This window comes from Triticum aestivum, chromosome 7A (genome assembly GCF_018294505.1).
Source record: "Triticum aestivum cultivar Chinese Spring chromosome 7A, IWGSC CS RefSeq v2.1, whole genome shotgun sequence".
In the NCBI taxonomy this organism is placed as follows: domain Eukaryota; kingdom Viridiplantae; phylum Streptophyta; class Magnoliopsida; order Poales; family Poaceae; genus Triticum; species Triticum aestivum.
Window position 1 is genome coordinate 38,505,079 of NC_057812.1, and position 20,968 is coordinate 38,526,046.

Below are 20,968 nucleotides of genomic sequence, written 5' to 3' on the forward strand. Positions count from 1 at the left end.
TAGGGTTATAAAGGAAGCTTGTATGTGGTTACCGAATGTTGTTCGGAGTCCCGGATGAGATCCCGGACGTCACGAGGAGTTCCGGAATGGTCCGGAGGTAAAGATTTATATATAGGAAGTCCTGTTTCGGCCATCGGGACAAGTTTCGGGGTCATCGGTATTGTACCGGGACCACCGGAAGGGTCCCGGGGGCCCACCGGGTGGGGCCACCTGCCCCGGGGGGCCACATGGGCTGTAGGGGGTGCGCCTTGGCCTACATGGGCCAAGGGCACCAGCCCCAAGAGGCCCATGCGCCAAGAGAAGAGAAAAAGGGAAGAGTCCTAAAGGGGGAAGGCACCTCCGAGGTGCCTTGGGGAGGATGGACTCCTCCCCATCCTTAGCCGCACCCCTTCCTTGGAGGAGGGGGCAAGGCTGCGCCCTCCCCTCTCCCTTGGCCCTATATATAGTGGGGAAAAGGAGGAGCAATCATACCTAAGGCCTTTGGTTGCCTCCCTCTCCCTCCCGTGACACATCTCCTCTCCCGTAGGTGCTCGGCGAAGCCCTGCAGGATTGCCACGCTCCTCCACCACCACCACGCCGTTGTGCTGCTGTTGGATGGAGTCTTCCTCAACCTCTCCCTCTCCCCTTGCTGGATCAAGGCGTGGGAGACGTCACCGGGCTGTACGTGTGTTGAACGCGGAGGTGTCGTCCGTTCGGCACTAGGATCATCGGTGATCTGAATCACGACGAGTACGACTCCATCAACCCCGTTCACTTGAACGCTTCCGCTTAGCGATCTACAAGGGTATGTAGATGCACTCTCCTTTCTACTCGTTGCTGGTCTCTCCATAGATAGATCTTGGTGATGCGTAGGAAATTTTTGAATTTCTGCTACGTTCCCCAACAGTGGCATCATGAGCTAGGTCTATTGCGTAGATTCTTTGCACGAGTAGAACACAAAGTAGTTGTGGGCGTCGATATTGTTCAATATGCTTGCCGTTACTAGTCTTATCTTGATTCGGCGGCATCGTGGGATGAAGCGGCCCGGACCAACCTTACACGTACGCTTACGTGAGACCGGTTCCACCGACAAACATGCACTAGTTGCATAAGGTGGCTGGCGGGTGTCTGTCTCTCCCACTTTAGTCGGATCGGATTCGATGAAAAGGGTCCTTATGAAGGGTAAATAGCAATTGGCATATCACGTTGTGGTTCATGCGTAGGTAAGAAACGTTCTTGCTAGAAACCCATAGCAGCCACGTAAAACATGCAACAACAATTAGAGGACGTCTAACTTGTTTTTGCAGGGTATGCTATGTGATGTGATATGGCCAAAGGATGTGATGAATGATATATGTGATGTATGAGATTGATCATGTTCTTGTAATAGGATTCACGACTTGCATGTCGATGAGTATGACAACCGGCAGGAGCCATAGGAGTTGTCTTTATTTTTTGTATGACCTGCGTGTCATTGAAGAACGCCATGTAAACTACTTTACTTTATTGCTAAACGCGTTAGTCATAGAAGTAGAAGTAGTCGTTGGCGTGACAACTTCATGAAGACACGATGATGGAGATCATGATGATGGAGATCATGGTGTCATGCCGGTGACAAGATGATCATGGAGCCCCGAAGATGGAGATCAATGGAGCTATATGATATTGGCCATATCATGTCACAACTATATTTGATTGCATGTGATGTTTATCATGTTTATGCATCTTGTTTCTTAGAACGACGGTAGTAAATAAGATGATCCCTCATTAAAATTTCAAGAAGTGTTCTCCCCTAACTGTGCACCGTTGCTACAGTTCGTCGTTTCGAAGCACCACGTGATGATCGGGTGTGATAGATTCTTACGTTCACATACAACGGGTGTAAGACAGTTTTACACAGCGAAAACACTTAGGGTTAACTTGACGAGCCTAGCATGTACAGACATGGCCTCGGAACACGGAGACCGAAAGGTCGAGCATGAGTCGTATAGTAGATACGATCAACATGAAGATGTTCACCGATGATGACTAGTCCGTCTCACGTGATGATCGGACACGGCCTAGTTTGACTCGGATCATGTAATCACTTAGATGACTAGAGGGATGTCTATCTGAGTGGGAGTTCATAAGATGAACTTAATTATCCTGAACATAGTCAAAAGACCTTTTGCAAATTATGTCGTAGCTCACGCTATAGTTCTACTGTTTAGATATGTTCCTAGAGAAAATATAGTTGAAAGTTGATAGTAGCAATTATGCGATCAGTAGAAAGCTCATGTCCTTAATGCACCGCTCAATGTGCTGAACCCCAAACGTCGTTTGTGGATGTTTCGAACATCGAACATACACGTTTTGATAACTACGTGATAGTTCAGTTAAATGGTTTAGAGTATAGGCACCAAAGACGTTTTCGAAATGTCGCGGAACATATGAGATGTTTCGAGGGCTGAAATTAAGATTTCAGGCTCGTGCCCACGTCAAGAGGTATGAGACCTCCGACGATTTTCTTAGCCTGCAAACTAAGGGAGAAAAGCTCAATCGTTGAGCTTGTGCTCAGATTGTCTGAGTACAACAATCACTTGAATCAAGTGGGAGTTGATCTTCCAGATGAAATAGTGATAGTTTCTCCGAAGTCATTACCACCAAGCTGCTAGAGCTTCGTGATGAACTATAACATATCAAGGATAGAGATGATGATCCTTGAGGTATTCGCGTTGTTTGACATCGCGAAAGTAGAAATCAAGAAGGAGCATCAATTGTTGATGGTTGGTGAAACCACTAGTTTCAAGAAGGGCAAGGGAAGGAAGGGATACTTCATGAAACGGCAAATCAGCTGCTGCACCAATGAAGAAACCCGAGGTTGAACCCAAACCCGAGACTAAGTGCTTCTGTAATAAGGGGAACAACCACTGGAGCAGGATTACCCTAGATACTTGGTAGATGAGAAGGCTGGCAAGGTCGATAGAAGTATATTGGATATACATTGTGTTAATGTGTACTTTACTAGTACTCCTAGTAGCACCAGGGTATTAGATACCGGTTCGGTTGCTAAGTGTTAGTAACTCGAAATAAAAGCTACGGAATAAACGGAGACTAGCTAAAGGTGAGCTGACGATATGTGTTGGAAGTGTTTCCAAGTTTGATGTGATCAAACATCGCACGCTCCCTCTACCATCAAGATTAGTATTAAACCAGAATAATTATCATTTGGTGTTTGCGTTGAGCATAGACATGATTGGATTATGTCTATCGCAATACGGTTATTCATTTAAGGAGAATAATGGTTACTCTATTTATTTGAATAATACCTTCGATGGTCATGCACCTAAAGGAATGGTTTATTGAATCTCGATCGTAGTGATACACATTTTCATGCCAAAAGATATAAGATAGTAATGATAGTACCACTTACTTGTGGCACTGCCATGTAAGTCATAATGGTATAAAACGCATGAAGAAGCTCCATGTTGATGGATCTTTGGACTCACTCGTTTTGAAAAGTTTGAGACATGCGAACCATGTCTATTGGTGTATATGCATGAAGAAACTCCATGCAGATGGATCGTTTAGACTCACTTGATTTTGAATCACTTGAGATATGCAAATCATACCACATAGGCAAGATGACTGAAAAGCCTCGGTTTCAGTAAGATGGAACAAGATAGCAACTCGTTGGAAGTAACACATTTTGATGTGTGCAGTCCAATGAGTGCTGAGGCATGCAGTGAATATCGTTATGTTCTTACTTCACAGATGATTTGAGTGGATGTTGAATATATTTACTTGATGAAACACAAGTCTGAATTATTGAATGGTTCAAGTAATTTCAGAGTGAAGTAGCAGATCATTGTGACAAGAGGATAAAATGTCTATGATATGATCATAGAGATGAATATCTGAGTTACGAGTTTTGGCACACAATTAAGACATTGTGGAAATTGTTTCGCAATTAATACCGCCTGGAACACCATAGTGTGATGGTGTGTCCGAACATCATAGTTGCACCCTATTGGATATGGTGCGTACCATGATGTCTCTTATTGAATTACCACTATCGTTCATGGGTTAGGCATTAGAGACAACCACATTCACTTTAAATAGGGCACCACGTAATTCCGATGAGATGACACCGTATGAATTATGGTTTAGAGAAACCTAAGTTGTCGTTTCTTAAAAGTTTGGGGCTGCGACGCTTATATGAAAAAGTTTCAGGTTGATAAGCTCGAACCCAAAGCGGATAAAATGCATCTTCATAGGAAACCCAAAACAGTTGGGTATACCTCCTAATTCAGATCCGAAAGCAATATGGATTGTTTCTTGAATCGGGTCCTTTCTCGAGGAAAGGTTTCTCTCGAAAGAATTGAGTGGGAGGATGGTGGAGACTTGATGAGGTTATATGAACCGTCTCTTCAACTAGTGTGTGGCAGGGCACAGGAAGATTGTTCCTGTGGCACCTACACCAATTGAAGTGGAAGCTTATGATATTGATCATGAAACTTCGGATCAAGTCACTACCAAACCTCGTAGGACGACAAGAACACGTACTACTTCGGAGTGGTAAGGTGATCCTGTCTTGAAGGTCATGTTGCTAGACAACAATGAACCTACGAGCTATGGAGAAGCAATGGTGGGCCCGGATTCCGATAAATGGCTCGAGGCCATAAAATCCGAGAACGGATCCATGACTTTGGAAGAAATACTTGATGGTCGTAAGGCCATTGGGTACGGATGGATTTTAAAAGGAAGACAGACAATGATGGTAAGAATTACCATTAAGAAAGCTCGACTTGTCGCTAAGATATTTTCCGACAAGTTCAAGGAGTTGATTACGGTGAGGTTTTCTCACTCGTAGCGATGCTAAGAGTCTGTTGGAATTGGATTAGCAGTTACTGCATGATTGATGAAATCTTGCAGATAGGATGTCAAAACATTGTTTCCTCGACGTTATACTTGAGGAAAGGTTGTATGTGATACAACCGGAAGGTTTTGTCAATCCCAAAAGATGCTAATAAGTATGCAAAGCTCCAGCAATCCTTCTAAGGACTGGAGTAAGCATCTCGGAGTTGGAATGTATGCTTTGATGATGATCAAAGATTTTGGGTTTGTACAAAGTTTATGAGAAACTTGTATTTCCAAAGAAGTGAGTGGGAGCACTATAGAATTTCTGATGAGTATATGTTGATCAGAAATGATATAGAATTTCTAGAAAGCATATAGGGTTATTTGAAAGGTGTTTTTCAATAGAAAACCTGGATTAAGCTACTTGAACATTGAGCATCGAGATCTATAAGGATAGATCAAAATGCTTAATAATACTTTCAAATGAGCACATACCTTGACATGATCTTGAAGGTGTTCAAGATGGACCAGTCAAAGAAGGAGTTCTTGCCTGAGTTGTAAGGTACGAAGTTAAGACTTAAAGCTCGACCACGGCAGAATAGAGAGAAAGGACGAAGGTCGTCCCCTATGCTTTAGACGTAGGCTCTACAGTATGCCGTGCTGTGTACCGCACCGAAAGTGTGCCTTGCCATGAGTCAGTCAAGGGGTACAAGAGTGATCCATCAATGGATCATAGGACAGCGGTCAAAGTTATCCTTAGTAACTAGTGGACTAAGGAATTTTTCTCGATTATGGAGGTGGTAAAAGAGTTCGTCGTAAAGGTTACGTCGATGCAAGCTTAACACCTATCCGGATAGCTCTGAGTAGAGAGACCGGATACATATAATGGAGCAATAATTTAGAATAGCTCCAAGTAGAACAGTTGTTTGGAATAGCTCCAAATAGAGCGTGGTAGCTGCATCTAGGAGATGACATGGAGATTTGTAAAGCACACACGGATCTGAAAGGTTCAGACCCGTTGACTAAAACCTCTCTCACAAGCAACATGATCAAACATAAAACTCATTGAGTGTTAATCACATAGTGATGTGAACTAGACTACTGACTCTAGTAAACTCTTGGGTATTAGTCACATGGCGATGTGACCTGTGAGTGTTAATCACATGACAATGTGAACTAGATTATTGACTCTAGTGCAAGTGGGAGACTGTTGGAAATATGCCCTAGAGGCAATAATAAAAGTGTTATTATTATATTTCCTTGTTCATGATAATTGTCTTTTATTCATGCTATAACTGTATTATCCGGAAATCGTAATACACGTGTGAATACATAGACCACAATATGTCCCTAGTAAGCCTCTAGTTGACTAGCTCGTTGATCAATAGATGGTCACGGTTTCCTGGCTATGGACATTGGATGTCGTTGATAACGGGATCACATCATTAGGAGAATGATGTGATGGACAAGACCCAATCCTAAGACTAGCACAAAGATCGTGTAGTTCGTTTGCTAGAGCTTTGCCAATGTCAAGTATCTCTTCCTTTGACCATGAGATCGTGTAACTCCTGGATACCGTAGGAGTGCTTTGGGTGTATCAAACGTCACAACGTAACTGGGTGACTATAAAGGTGCACTACAGGTATCTCCGAAAGTATCTATTGTTTTATGCGGATCGAGACTGGAATTTGTCACTCCGTGTAAACGGAGAGGTATCTCTGGCCCACTCGGTAGGACATCATCATTTGCGCAAATGTGACCAAGGAGTTGATCACGGGATGATGTGTTACGGAACGAGTAAAGAGACTTGCCGGTAACGAGATTGAACAAGGTATCGGTATACCGACGATCGAATCTCGGGCAAGTAACATACCGATAGACAAAGGGAATTGAATACGGGATCGATTGAGTCCTTGACATCGTGGTTCATCCGATGAGATCATCGTGGAACATGTGGGAGCCATCATGGGTATCCAGATCCCGCTGTTGGTTATTGACCGGAGAACGTCTCGGTCATGTCTGCATGTCTCCCGAACCCGTAGGGTCTACACACTTAAGGTTCGATGACGCTAGGGTTATAAAGGAAGCTTGTATGTGGTTACCGAATGTTGTTCGGAGTCCCGGATGAGATCCCGGACGTCACGAGGAGTTCCGGAATGGTCCGGAGGTAAAGATTTATATATAGGAAGTCCTGTTTCGGCCATCGGGACAAGTTTCGGGGTCATCGGTATTGTACCGGGACCACCGGAAGGGTCCCGGGGGCCCACCGGGTGGGGCCACCTGCCCCGGGGGGCCACATGGGCTGTAGGGGGTGCGCCTTGGCCTACATGGGCCAAGGGCACCAGCCCCAAGAGGCCCATGCGCCAAGAGAAGAGAAAAGGGAAGAGTCCTAAAGGGGGAAGGCACCTCCGAGGTGCCTTGGGGAGGATGGACTCCTCCCCATCCTTAGCCGCACCCCTTCCTTGGAGGAGGGGGCAAGGCTGCGCCCTTCCCCTCTCCCTTGGCCCTATATATAGTGGGGAAAAGGAGGAGCAATCATACCTAAGGCCTTTGGTTGCCTCCCTCTCCCTCCCGTGACACATCTCCTCTCCCGTAGGTGCTCGGCGAAGCCCTGCAGGATTGCCACGCTCCTCCACCACCACCACGCCGTTGTGCTGCTGTTGGATGGAGTCTTCCTCAACCTCTCCCTCTCCCGTTGCTGGATCAAGGCGTGGGAGACGTCACCGGGCTGTACGTGTGTTGAACGCGGAGGTGTCGTCCGTTCGGCACTAGGATCATCGGTGATCTGAATCACGACGAGTACGACTCCATCAACCCCGTTCACTTGAACGCTTCCGCTTAGCGATCTACAAGGGTATGTAGATGCACTCTCTTTCTACTCGTTGCTGGTCTCTCCATAGATAGATCTTGGTGACGCGTAGGAAATTTTTTGAATTTCTGCTACGTTACCCAACATAGGGAGGCGTCCTCTCATGAATAATGCCATGTTCCGAACAGAAGGAATCAAACTCACTCGAGAAGTACTCTCCACCACGATCTGACCGGACTCGTTTAATTTTCCTTTCAAGTTGATTCTCAACTTCTGCCTTATAGATTTTAAAGTAGTGTAGAGCCTCATCCTTAGTATTTAACAGATAAACATAGCAATATCTAGTGGAATCGTCTATCAATGTCATGAAGTATCTCTTTCCACCTTTAGTCAACACACCATTCATCTCACAAAGATCAGAATGTATGAGTTCTAATGGTGCCAGGTGTCTCTCCTCTGCGGCCTTGTGAGGCTTGCGAGGTTGCTTAGCTTGCGCACATGAAAGGCACTTAGAACCTTTGGCTAAAGTGAAACTCGGGATTAAATCCAATTTGGCTAGCCGCGTCATAACACCGAAACTAATGTGACAAAGACGTGAATGCCAAACTTCAGATTCATTAACATTCAAATGAATATGGTTCACGACTTTATTACAAAAATCTGCGAGGGAAAGGCGAAACATGCCTCCGCTCTCATAACCTTTTCCAACAAAGAGTCCATATTTCGTAACAACTAATTTATTAGACTCGAAAACCAACTTAAACCCTTCTCTACATAGAAGGGAGCCACTAACGAGGTTCTTCTTGATGGCGGGGACATGTTGCACGTTATTCAGCTGCACGATCCTTCCCGAAGTAAACTTCAGATCGACCGTGCCAACACCATGAACAGAAGCACTCGCGCCATTCCCCATCAATACGGACCCGTGACCTGTGACCTGGTAAGAAGTGAACAATGAAATGTCAGCACACACACATGAACACCTGCACCTGTGTCCACCCACCAATCGGTAGGCTGAAACACTGAAAAAACAGTAAATAAATTACCGTACCCAGATGCACCATTCTCATTGTTTCCCACAATCATGTTGACCGACTTGGAGTCCAGTCCTGGCTTCTTGTACTTGTTTGGGCACTTGTTGGCCCAATGTTCAACCGAACCATAAGTAAAGCAGCCCTCATCCTTCTTGTTCTTCTTGAAGTTCTTCTTGCCCTTCTTTTTAAAGTCGGTATTGTGTTGGATACCGTTCTTTCCCTTGTGTTTGTGGGACTTATGGTTCCTCTGATTCACCATGTTGGCGACAGAAGTCCCTTCGGCCCCTTTTCCATGCGAGTCCTTTGCCCTTGAATTCTGCTCAACACTCAGATGGCCAATGACATCCTCCATAGGGAATTCACGCCTCTGATGTTTCAGAGTGGTGGCAAAGTTCCTCTAGGAATTAGGGAGCTTAGCGATTATGCAGCCCGCGACAAACTTGCCCGGTAACTCGCACTTAGAAGTTCAAGCTCCTTAACAATGCATATTATTTCATGAGCCTGCTCCAATACAGGACGGTTTTCAACCATCTTATAATCGTGGAACTGCGATATAATATACATCTCGATCCCTGCATCGGCGGCCCCGAATTTAGATTCGAGCGCCTCCCACAAATCCTTGGCGACATGCACATGTAAATATGCATCGACCAGTTTATCTCCGATCACGCAAAGAACTGCTCCGAGAAACACAACGGTAGCCTCCTTGAACGCCTTCTCCTGTTCAGGAGCAATTGTACCCGTGGAGACACCGGTGACCCAGAACATGTTCATAGCCGTGAGCCCTAACGTGGTCTTAGTCTGCCAACGCTTAAAGTATGTACCGGTAAACTTATCTGGTTTCAGTGCAGCGGCAAAGCCACTTGCCGAGAAATTCCTGCACATAATAGGTTTTTGGATTGCTGAGTAAATAGGCAATTTCTCTATTAAATTAATCCACGAGTAAATCACTAGCATGGCATTGACTAAGTTGATGACGTACTGACTCTGATCTAAACATGCACGTACTAAGCAAACAGTAGACAAATCTACACATACTGCTAGTACTACTAATACGAAAATAATCAGGAGCGGGATAAACGCGTTATACCTTCCAGTAGGCCATGCAGACGCCGCGGCGGTGGTGGCGGCAGCAGCATCCTCGGCGGCCTTCTTGTCGGCTTCAGTTGTGACGCCTGGATAATTAGGCTACAGTAATCTCACGATAATGATGCCACGTCACCATGGTTACTGTTGTTAATCTTGCAGTGTATCACGTCCCTTTCGAATTCTAACTTAAAATAAAGTTAAATGATAAAAGTTTTCTAAAACTCAAATCTAAAATGTTCAAAGTGTAGTAAATAAATCATATATGATTAGGGTGGTGAACCCAAAATTTTATAAAATGCTTAGATGCACTAAATAATAGAAACAATAGCTAAATTATTTATTTAATCGTCACTTAAATGATTATATTATTGAAAACTACTTTTAATAAATAAAAGGATAATTGTGGCAGTAATATAATTACTACCACTAATTTAGGTGCTAGAATTATATTTCATAAAACTAAAATAATATGAATTAAAACCGTAAAAGAAAAATGTTATAAACAGTTAAACAAAAAAAGAAATAGAAGATCCCCTGCCCCCCCCCCCCCGCTGGACCATGGCCCAGTAGGCCATCGGGCCGCCAGGCCGGCCCAGCCGCGCCCCACTCCCTTTTCCCCTGGTGCCGAAACCCTAACCCCCTAAACCTGGTTAGTTAGTGTTCAGCCTATGACATGTGGGACCCAACGGCCAGTTTGACTAGTCAAACAGTCAAAGCTGACCGCTGACATCACCCAGACATCTTGCTGATGTCATAATTGCATTTTCTAATTTAATTAATTTTGTTCATTCTGAAAATGATTTAAATCTTTAAAAATTAATATGAAATAATCCATAACTCGGATGAAAATACTTTGTACATGAAAATTGCTTACAACGACGAGACGAACCCGGATACGCAGCCCGTTTGTCCGCCACGCATCCCTAGCATAGCAAACACGCAGTTTTCCCCCTCCGGCTCCTCTGCCCGAAAACGCGAAACACCGGGGATACTTTCCCGGATGTTTTCCCCTTCACCGGTACCACCTCGTACACGTTAGGGCACACCTAGCATCACGCTTTGTCATGTCGTGCATCGTCATGCATTTGTTTGCATTTATTTATTGTTTCTTCCCCCTCTTTTCTCGCTAGACACCGAGACCGACGCCGCTGCTACCCAGTACAACTACGGAGTTGACGACCCCTCTCTCTTGCCAGAGCAACCAGGCAAGCCCCCCCTTGATCACCATATATCGCCTACTCTCCTCTATACTGCTTGCATTAGAGTAGTGTAGCATGTTACTGCTTTCCGTTAATCCTATCCTGATGCATAGCCTGTCATTGTTGCTACAACTATTGATATCTTACCTGCAATCCTAAATGCTTAGTATAGGATGCTAGTTTATCATCAGTGGCCATACATTCTTGTCCGCCTGCCATGCTATACTTTCGGGCCGTGATCCCTCGGGAGTTGATCACGGGTATATACATATACTTTATACATGATACATGTGATGACTAAAGTCGGGTTGGCTCGAGGAGTACCCGCGAGTGATTCACGGATTGGGGGCTGAAAGGACCTTTGTCCCGACGGCCCTCTGGGTGGATCTTTGTGGCGGAGCGACAGGGCAGGTTGAGACCACCTAGGAGAGAGGTGGGCCTGGCCCTGGTCGGCGTTCGCGGTGTCTTCAAGATAACACATTTAACGAGATCTTGGTATTTGATCTGAGTCTGGCTACTGGCCTATATGCACTAACCATCTACGTGGGGACAGTTATGGCAAAAACATGTGAACATGCTGAACATGGCAAGTATGTGAACATGACAAAAACATAATCAGTTCTCAGACTAGTGAAAACTGGAACATGCTGAAACAGATATCAAGTAGGCATGTTTACGAGCTCGATGCACTCGCTACAGAGCAAGTCATGACGAGCTAAGCATACATCCATCAAGAATACACAAAATACAAGCTAGACATAGCAAGAAAAAGAACATAGCATGCACGGATCAACTACAACATCATCGGCAATATCACTAACAAGTAGACAATCTGCCCAGATTCACGAAATAGCAAAAGTAGAGCTCGATTGACTCAAGTTAGGGTGCTCCATAATTGCAAACAAATACATGGATGGATAGAGCACTACAAGATTAACAAAACATCCTTACTGATCATCCTCAAAAGACGCACGTATCACTAGGAAACAATATGAACATATGGCCATATGAGATAAACAGTCCAAGGACTTGGTGGAAATGCTAAGTCCCTGAAATCAGCATTAACAAATGCCTCACTTTGCAAGCTTGCGCTAGTCACCACACACATCACAAAAATACATGGGTTGCACCTCTGGAAAGATGGCAAAACCCTTAACAAAACATATGTAGAGCTCATGGGCATATCATGCACACAATAATCATGACAAAAATGACAAATATCTACTTGGAGCAGCAAATCTGACAATTATCTCAAATAGCACTCTTCTAACAGCATTTGGGGCATCAAGATGAACTCAAATGAAAATGATGCAATGAGATGAAATGATGTACTCTCTGAGATGAACATTTTGATATGCTATATGCCCAAAACGGAGCTACGGATGCAAAGTTATGATGCGATGAACAGGAGCAAATGAACTAGGGTTTCGGGGCAAAAGTCAACCCAAACAGGATCTCAGATCCAGATCCGGGGCACGTCTCCCGAAGTTCACCGGAATCGGAGGTGGGCCGCCGGAGTTGAAGTCGGCCGGAGCGGGGAGGCGCTCTCGGGCTCGCCGTAGTGGGGAGGAGCTTGCCAGCGGGGTCGGTGGCGTGGAGGCGAGGTCCGGCGGGGTCGGCGGCGGCCGGGCGTGCGGTGGAGCGGCAAGGTGCGGCGCGGCCGGAGCGGCGCCTGAGCTCGGCCGGCGACCGGCGCCGGGGAAGATGAGCGCGGGGCGCTCGGGCGCGGCCGCGGGGGGAAGTCGGGCGGCGGGCGGAGGCAACGGGCCTCGAGGGCCCCTCCTGGGCCTCCCGGGCCGGCGATGTGGGGCGACCGACGGGCGAGTGGCGGAGCGCCACGTGGCAGCCGGAGACAGGCCGGGGGAAGCGGGGCGGACACGTCCGTCGGTAGCGACTCTGTCCGGTGGCGCGCGATGCTGATTTGGATCTAGGGTATTTCGCGGGGGAAGGAGAAGGAGATTTTCGGGGGTGGTCTTTAAATAGGCATAGAGGGAGCTAGAAGAGTCCAAATGAGGTGCGGTTTTCGGCCACGTGATCGTGATCGAACGCTCTAGGTGATGGAGAAGGTTTAGGTGGGTTTTGGGCCAACTTGGAGGGGTGTTGGGCTGCAACACACACGAGGCCTTTTTGGTCCCTCGGTTAACCGTTGGAGTATCAAACGAAGTCCAAATGATACGAAACTTGACAGACGGTCTACCGGTAGTAAACCAAGGCCGCTTGGCATGTCTCGGTCCAATCCGGAAATGTTTAATCCCCACACACGAAAGAAAGGTAGAAATGACCACCGGAGGAGAACGAAGCATCGGAATGCAAAACGGACAACGGGGAAATGCTCGGATGCATGAGATGAACACGTATGCAAATGCAATGCACATGATGACATGATATGAGATGCATGACAACGACAACAACACACGGAGACAAAAACCCGAACCTGAGAAAATAAAATAACTTAAGGCCGGAAACGGCAAGATTTGGATTACATATTGGGTAAATCACATCCGGGGTGTTACAATCACCAGCAGACTTCGAAGATATTCTCCGATCTACTCCCGAGAACTTGTGTTGATTTATTTTGCAGTCCCTTAACACCATTGAATCCTTATGGATAAATGTGTACCCTCGCCGTTCATACTTTCATCCCTAGTTGTTCTTGTTATTACAAGATACCCGAAAGTATTCTCCGACTTTTGAGAATCCTTTTTCCGACTGCCTTGCAGTTCCTTGCCACCTGAATACCCCTACGGATAATTGCTCGCCCTTATCGAGTATCCGCTCATCCCCAGTTGTTCAGGTGTTTCACAATTGTCTTCGAAGTACTATTCGATCCTCCAAAATTCCTCAGTAGCTTATTGCTCTGCAATACTTGTCTGCTTGCATTATGGATGCTTTCCATATGTCTGGCAATATTCGTTAGTATCCTTAGACACCGTCATTTTGATACTATTGACTCAACATGAGTGCGAATGAACGCAATCATCACTTGATCCTTTTAAATTATCTTTCTGGCTCGGACGTCATTTTTGAACATAAGCTTGTTCTCGACCAATCTGTTTGCCGTCAATTGTACCCTTAGGTCTATTGAACTTATCCACCCTTGATCAGAGCGTCTGCTTCTGATCCTTCTATTTGGAAATCATAATTCCTTTGATATCTAAGCATCGAATCATTCAGGTGTCCTATAATCTGATGCCCTTGCATCCTTCCTTCAATTGATAGTATGCCGATGCTCACATCAGCTCCGCTATGGACCGTCAGATCCTTTATTGGATTATTATTCGATAGTGTCCTCCTTGTTCAATAACCTTGTGAGTTTTTCCTCGGATACATAATGCTTTTGGTAAATTGTATCCTCTGTTTTCTCAACCATGCTCTGTTTTAGAGCTGGTGGTATTTACGATTGAAGCTGGTGGTATATGTTTCCACGATACCCTGATGGGTTGAACCTACGCCTTTCTTAATCTGTGTGAACCCGAAAGTTTTCACGGGTCATACTCCTCTGGTAATTCACCAGGTAGGTTTTGACACTGAAATCATTTTTATCTAGAGCAGTGAATGAAAGGTTATGCATTGAAGAAGTGGGAGTTGACCTTGAACTTTGTGTTCATGCCCATGGACACGATGTAGATCTTATCATTAGAGCTTCTCTTAAATTAAACTTTCCCTTGGTATAAGTTCTTATATCTGGGACCCGGCCTTTTGCAATCGTGGTTTCGACCATATGTATTTCTTTGACCCATTTCACGGGCAAGTTTCAGCACTTGTCTTCTATAGATCAATACACCAGTCCAACCTTTACTTTGATATTCCGTCGAGTATTACACCATGGTACCTCGATAATATCAAGTACTACATAACCTCTTATGAGTTCTTCATCGAGTACTACATTCTCACTGATTCCAATTTTTCACGGGCTCTGAGTTATTAAACACTCAAAGACCGATAACTGAACCGAGTCCACACTACGGTTCAACAACTATTATAAATCTTCTTTGCTTACGAGTTTGTACCCGATCACGTCCTACCTACCCTATTTGGCTATATCATTACTGTGATGATTTTAACTGTGCTACCTGGTCCTTATTCTCGAAGCAGAACTTTCGACGATGAGCTAAGCTTACGACGATCTTCCTCATCATACCATTTTTCCTTAAACAATGAGCTTGGTTTCGAGTTTATGTCATACCCTTGGGTTCAAGCAAGGTTAGCACACCCGGCTGGAGGCCCTATGGTTATAGATTCCTTTTCAGCAAGGTTATCCATTCTTCCATGAGGAAATTGTAAGACTTATTCTACAAGTTATTCCTGATGGATCCTTTGTGTTTCCAAAGTCTGACCTTTGCCTGAATACCATGTCAAAGCTATCTCGAAGCATATATATGATACTCCAATTTTCAACAAGAACATTTAAATCATAATGTTAAATGTTTCCTGCTCAATTATCCAAACACCGTTGTACGGGTAATGTCATGAAAATTCTCTCCCCTACCTAAAGAGTTTTCTACATTATATCCTGTCATGGATAATATGTTCTGCTTGTCCTTGGGAAGAATATACCCTTGAAATATGTGTTTAAGCACATTTTCCTTTCCATTGTTCTGTTTAAAACCTGATAATCACTTTTCCTTTCCATTGGTTTGTTTAAACCTTCTTGTGATCTATATTGTATAAGCAGTAATATATCCTTGCTTATGTGAACACCTCTTTGTACCACTCTGTTAGAAAGACCCTGTTACTTTTGTTGATGGCATTCCGGTAACCACCGATGGACGAGAATCTCGCCTACTGGTCCGCCTCGTTCAACGAGCAGGAAAATGGTTCTCTTCGTCCCTTGCCCTTGGTACTGATGTGTTGCCGACATGACCGACAGACTATCCTCTGACATGCCTTGCTTACATGATCGTGCAAGATGTCACCGACCTTCCTACTTTTAACCACATGGTGGGCCCATAACCCACGGTTCCATAGGATCGAAACCTAACTCTCCTGTACACCTTGTTAACAAAGTTATCCCTTGCTCTTGGTTTCGTAGGTAATTCACGAGCCACCTTCCTAGTGCTCCATTCTGGCATCAGATGCAACACTTACTCTCGCTGCTCTGAACCCTTTCTCACTATGGTTCAGACCTTGAGCAACTATCTATCCGCTTGGACCCTCTCATTGTACCTTCGTACCTTACTCTTGATGTATTTTATATGTTCAACTCGAGAGGTAGTCTTATGCTCATTCATGGGTTAACCCCCAGCTTGTTTCCCTCATAAGCATTCTGACGTAGCCAAGTTGCCTATTACCTATTCGTAAGTACGTTGGAGTTCCGAAGAAAGGATGACGACTTGGTCATGGTGACTTAAATCAGAGAAATGAAGACATCAATGAAAGGGATCAACCTCTTCGAGAAGAGAAACCAAGACCGAGAAGACTCGATAGAATTTCATAGCCACGTCTTTCCCTTACTCCCCTCTTAAATCTCGGGACGAGATTTCTTGTAGTGGAGGAGAATTGTGATGCCCGGATAATTAGGCTACAGTAATCTCACAATAATGATGCCACGTCACCATGGTTACTGTTGTTAATCTTGCGGTGTATTACGTCCCTTTCGAATTCTAACTTAAAATAAAGTTAACCGATAAAAGTTTTCTAAAAGTCAAATCTAAAATGTTCAAAGTGTAGCAAATAAATCATATATGATTAGGGTGGTGAACCCAAAATTTTATAAAATGCTTAGATGCACTAAATGATAGAAACAATAGCTAAATTATTTATTTAATCGTCACTTAAATGATTATATTATTGAAAACTACTTTTAATAAATAAAAGGATAATTGTGGCAGTAATATAATTACTACCACTAATTTAGGTGCTAGAATTATATTTCATAAAACTAAAATAATATGAATTAAAACCGTAAAAGAAAAATGTTATAAATAGTTAAACAAAAAAAAGAAATAGAAGATCCCCCCCCCCCGCGCTGGACCATGCCCCAGCAGGCCATCGGGCCGCCAGGCCGGCCCAGCCATGCCCCACTCCCTTATCCCCTGGTGCTGAAACCCTAACCCCCTGACCGCACCACTCCCCCCCACTCCCTCGCCCCCTCCCCATCCAGATTGGATCGGGGCGAAACCCCCCACTTCCCCCACTCCTCCCTCTGCCTCCCCCGACTTCCTATGGATCGCGGCACGACCCAGACGAGGCCGCAACGCCGCCGCTCGTCCCCGACACCATGCCTCACCGCCGCCGCCACGAAGCTGCCACGCCGTCGTCGGAACCACACCGCCGAGGCCCACCGTTCGACCCCGCCGCCCTTGGATCCCGTCGTCGTCGTCCTCGTCTCCACCTCGTCGGACCACCTCCCTCGCCGGCCTGCTTCCCTCTACGCCGTCGTCGCCATCACCCCCCTCGACCCCCGCTGCCCGGACCCCTACGCGCCCCGGTGAGGCCCTCGGCCTCCTTTCCTCTCACACCCGCGCGCACCCCGCGCCGCACGCGCCCGGTCGCGCTCCGTCGCCCCCGCGCAGGTCCTGGACGCCCCCGTCCCCTAACCGTCTCCCTCACCGCCGCCCGCACCTTTCCCCCTGCTGTCGTGGCCGCATGCTCTCTGCTCCGGCCTTCGCGTGCCGGCTGGCCGCTCAAGGCCGCGTCGCCCGTGCGCCCGCCAAGACCTCGCCACGCCCCCCTCGCTTCACCTGCTGCACGCGTGCACACCACCGCGGCCATATGCACCCGCCTCCGATGCGCTGCCCCCCCCCCCCCCCCCCCCCGCCCACTCTAGTCCCTCCTTTCGCCACTATCGTACGCCGTCGCCGGTAGTCGGCCACGCCCGCTCAATCCCGCTCCAGCCGCGGCTTCGCCTTGTCTCCCGCGGTCCGGTTTGGCCTCAGCGCGGGCAATGCCAACGCCCCTGCGCCCGTAACCACTCCGGCCAGTGCCCGCCAAGGCCCTATAGGCCTATGACAGCTAGGCCCCACCCCATGTGCCAATGACAGGTGGGCCTAGCCCCAGAACGAAAACGATTTATAAATATATATATATATAATTAATTAAAAAATAATGAAATTAATTAATTAATTAATTAATTAACCTAATTAATTACAGTTAATAAACCTAATTAATTAGTTAGACTAACTAAACCTGGTTAGTTAGTGTTCAGACTATGACATGTGGGACCCAACGGCCAGTTTGACTAGTCAAACAGTCAAAGCTGACCGCTGACATCACCCTGACATCTTGCTGATGTCATAATTGCATTTTCTAATTTAATTAATTCTGTTAATTCTGAAAATGATTTAAATCTTTAAAAATTAATATCAAATAATCCATAACTCGGATGAAAATACTTTCTACATGAAAATTGCTCAGAACGACGAGACGAACCTGGATACGCAGCCCGTTCATCCGCCATGCATCCCTAGCATAGTAAACACGCAGCTTTCCCCCTCCGGCTCCTCTGCCCGAAAACGCGAAACACCGGGGATACTTTCCCGGATGTTTTCCCCTTCACCGGTACCACCTCATACCGCGTTAGGGCACACCTAGCATCACGCTTTGTCATGTTGTGCATCATCATGCATTTGTTTGCATTATATTTATTATTTCTTCCCCCTCTTCTCTACTAGACACCGAGACCGACGCCGCTGCTACCCAGTACGACTACGGAGTTGATGACCCCTCTCTCTTGCCAGAGCAACCAGGCAAGCCCCCCCCCCTTGATCACCATATATCGCCTACTCTCCTCTATACTGCTTGCATTAGAGTAGTGTAGCATGTTACTTCTTTCCGTTAATCCTATCCTGATGCATAGCCTGTCATTGTTGCTACAACTATTGATACCTTACCTGCAATCCTAAATGCTTAGTATAGGATGCTAGTTTATCATCAGTGGCCATACATTCTTGTCCGTCTGCCATGCTATACTATCGGGTCGTGATCACTCGGGAGTTGATCACGGGTATATACCTATACTTTATACATGATACATGTGATGACTAAAGTAGGGTTGGCTCGAGGAGTACCCGTGAGTGATTCACGGATTGGGGGCTGAAAGGACCTTTGTCCCGACGGCCCTCTGGGTGGATCTTTGTGGCGGAGCGACAGGGCAGGTTGAGACCACCTAGGAGAGAGGTGGGCCTGGCCCTGGTCGGCGTTCGCGGTGTCTTCAAGATAACACGTTTAACGAGATCTTGGTATTTGATCTGAGTCTGGCTACTGGCCTATACGCACTAACCATCTACGTGGGGACAGTTTTGGGCACTCGACGTCGTGGTATCAGCCGAAGCCTTTGTGATGTCAGCGACTGAGCGGCGTGCGCCAGGTTGGACCGCGTAAAGCAACTTCCTTTATAATGGAGGTTGCTAGGTCTGCCCACCGGCCGCGTTCGCAACGTGCAGGTGTGCAAAGGGCGATGGGCCCAGACCCCTGGACCATAGGATTTAGACCGGCGTGCTGACCTCTCTGTTGTGCCTAGGTAGGCTGCGACGTGTTGATCTTCCGAGGCCGGGCATGACCCAGGAAAGTGTGTCCGGCCAAATGGGATCGAGCGTGTTGCGTTATGTGGTGCACCCCTGCAGGGAAGTTAATCTATTCGAATAGCTGTGATCTTCGGTAACAGGATGACTTGGAGTTGTACCTTGACCTTATGAGAACTAGAACCAGATACTTAATAAAACACACCCTTCCAAGTGCCAGATACAACCGGTGATCGCTCTCTCACAGGGCGACGAGGGGAGGATCATCAGTTAGGATTATGCTATGCGATGATACTTGAAGGACTTCAGTCTACTCTCTTCTACATGCTGCAAGACGGAGGCTGCCAGAAGCGTAGTCTTCGAAAGGATTAGCTACCCCCCCCCCCCTTATTCCGGCTTTCTGTAGTTCAGTCCACATATAATAGCCTTATTCCAGTTGATACCAATGCATACATATGTAGTGTAGCTCCTTGCTTGGGAGTACTTTGGATGAGTACTCACGGTTGCTTTCTCCCTCTTTTCCCTCCTTTTCTATACTCGATTGTTGCGACCAGACGATGGAGCCCAGGAGCCAGACGCCACCGTCGACGACGACTACTACTACTTGGGAGGTGCCTACTACTACGTGCAGCCCGCTGATGACGGCCAGGAGTAGTTTAGGAGGATCCCAGGCAGGAGGCCTGCGCCTCTTTCGATCTGTATCTCAGTTTGTGCTAGCCTTCTTAAGGCAAACTTGTTTAACTTATGTCTGTACTCAGATATTGTTGATTCCGCTGACTCGTCTATGATCGAGCTCTTGTATTCGAGCCCTCGAGGCCCCTGACTTGTAATATGATGCTTGTATGACTTATTTTATTTGTAGAGTTGTGTTGTGATATCTTCCCGTGAGTCCCTGATCTTGATCGTACACGTTTGCGTGTATGATTAGTGTATGATTGAATCGGGGGCGTCACATCAGCTTTCTCGGCGGCAGCACGGTCGGCGTCGGTGGACATGGTGATGATGAAGGCGACGCGGACGTAGAGGAAGTAGACGGTCGGAAGCGAGCAGTCGCGTAATCGCTGCCCAAAAACCTATTCGCCCCTCACCCCGTACAGGAACCAGAGGGCGTGGTTTCGGAGACCTGCTCTCTCGTCGACCGTGTACGCGGCGGACGGGATGGAGTCACCGGCGGCAGCAGCAGCAAAGGAACGACGGTGGGCGTGGGCGTGAGCAGATGTGATCTGTTCGTGGCGGCTAGGGTTAGGAGACACCACATACTTATAGGCGCAGCCGCGTGGAGAGACGTGGGCTCGACCCACGTTCGAGTCCGTGACAGCCCACGATCCGACGTCTTAAATCGTGGCCCAGCTGTCAGAGAACGCTCCGTTAGTGACTGGCAAAAATAAGCGTGTAGGTGTGAGCTCGGCTCGGCTCAATCCCGCAACCCGTGGCGCGTCATGATGTGGCGTGGCGAGGCGGGCGGCGGAGGAGGAGTGCACGAGGGCCTCTTCTCTTCTCAAGCTACAATAGCATGTAGAAGAGAAACCCTTATAAACCACTCCAACTCTCCTTCCA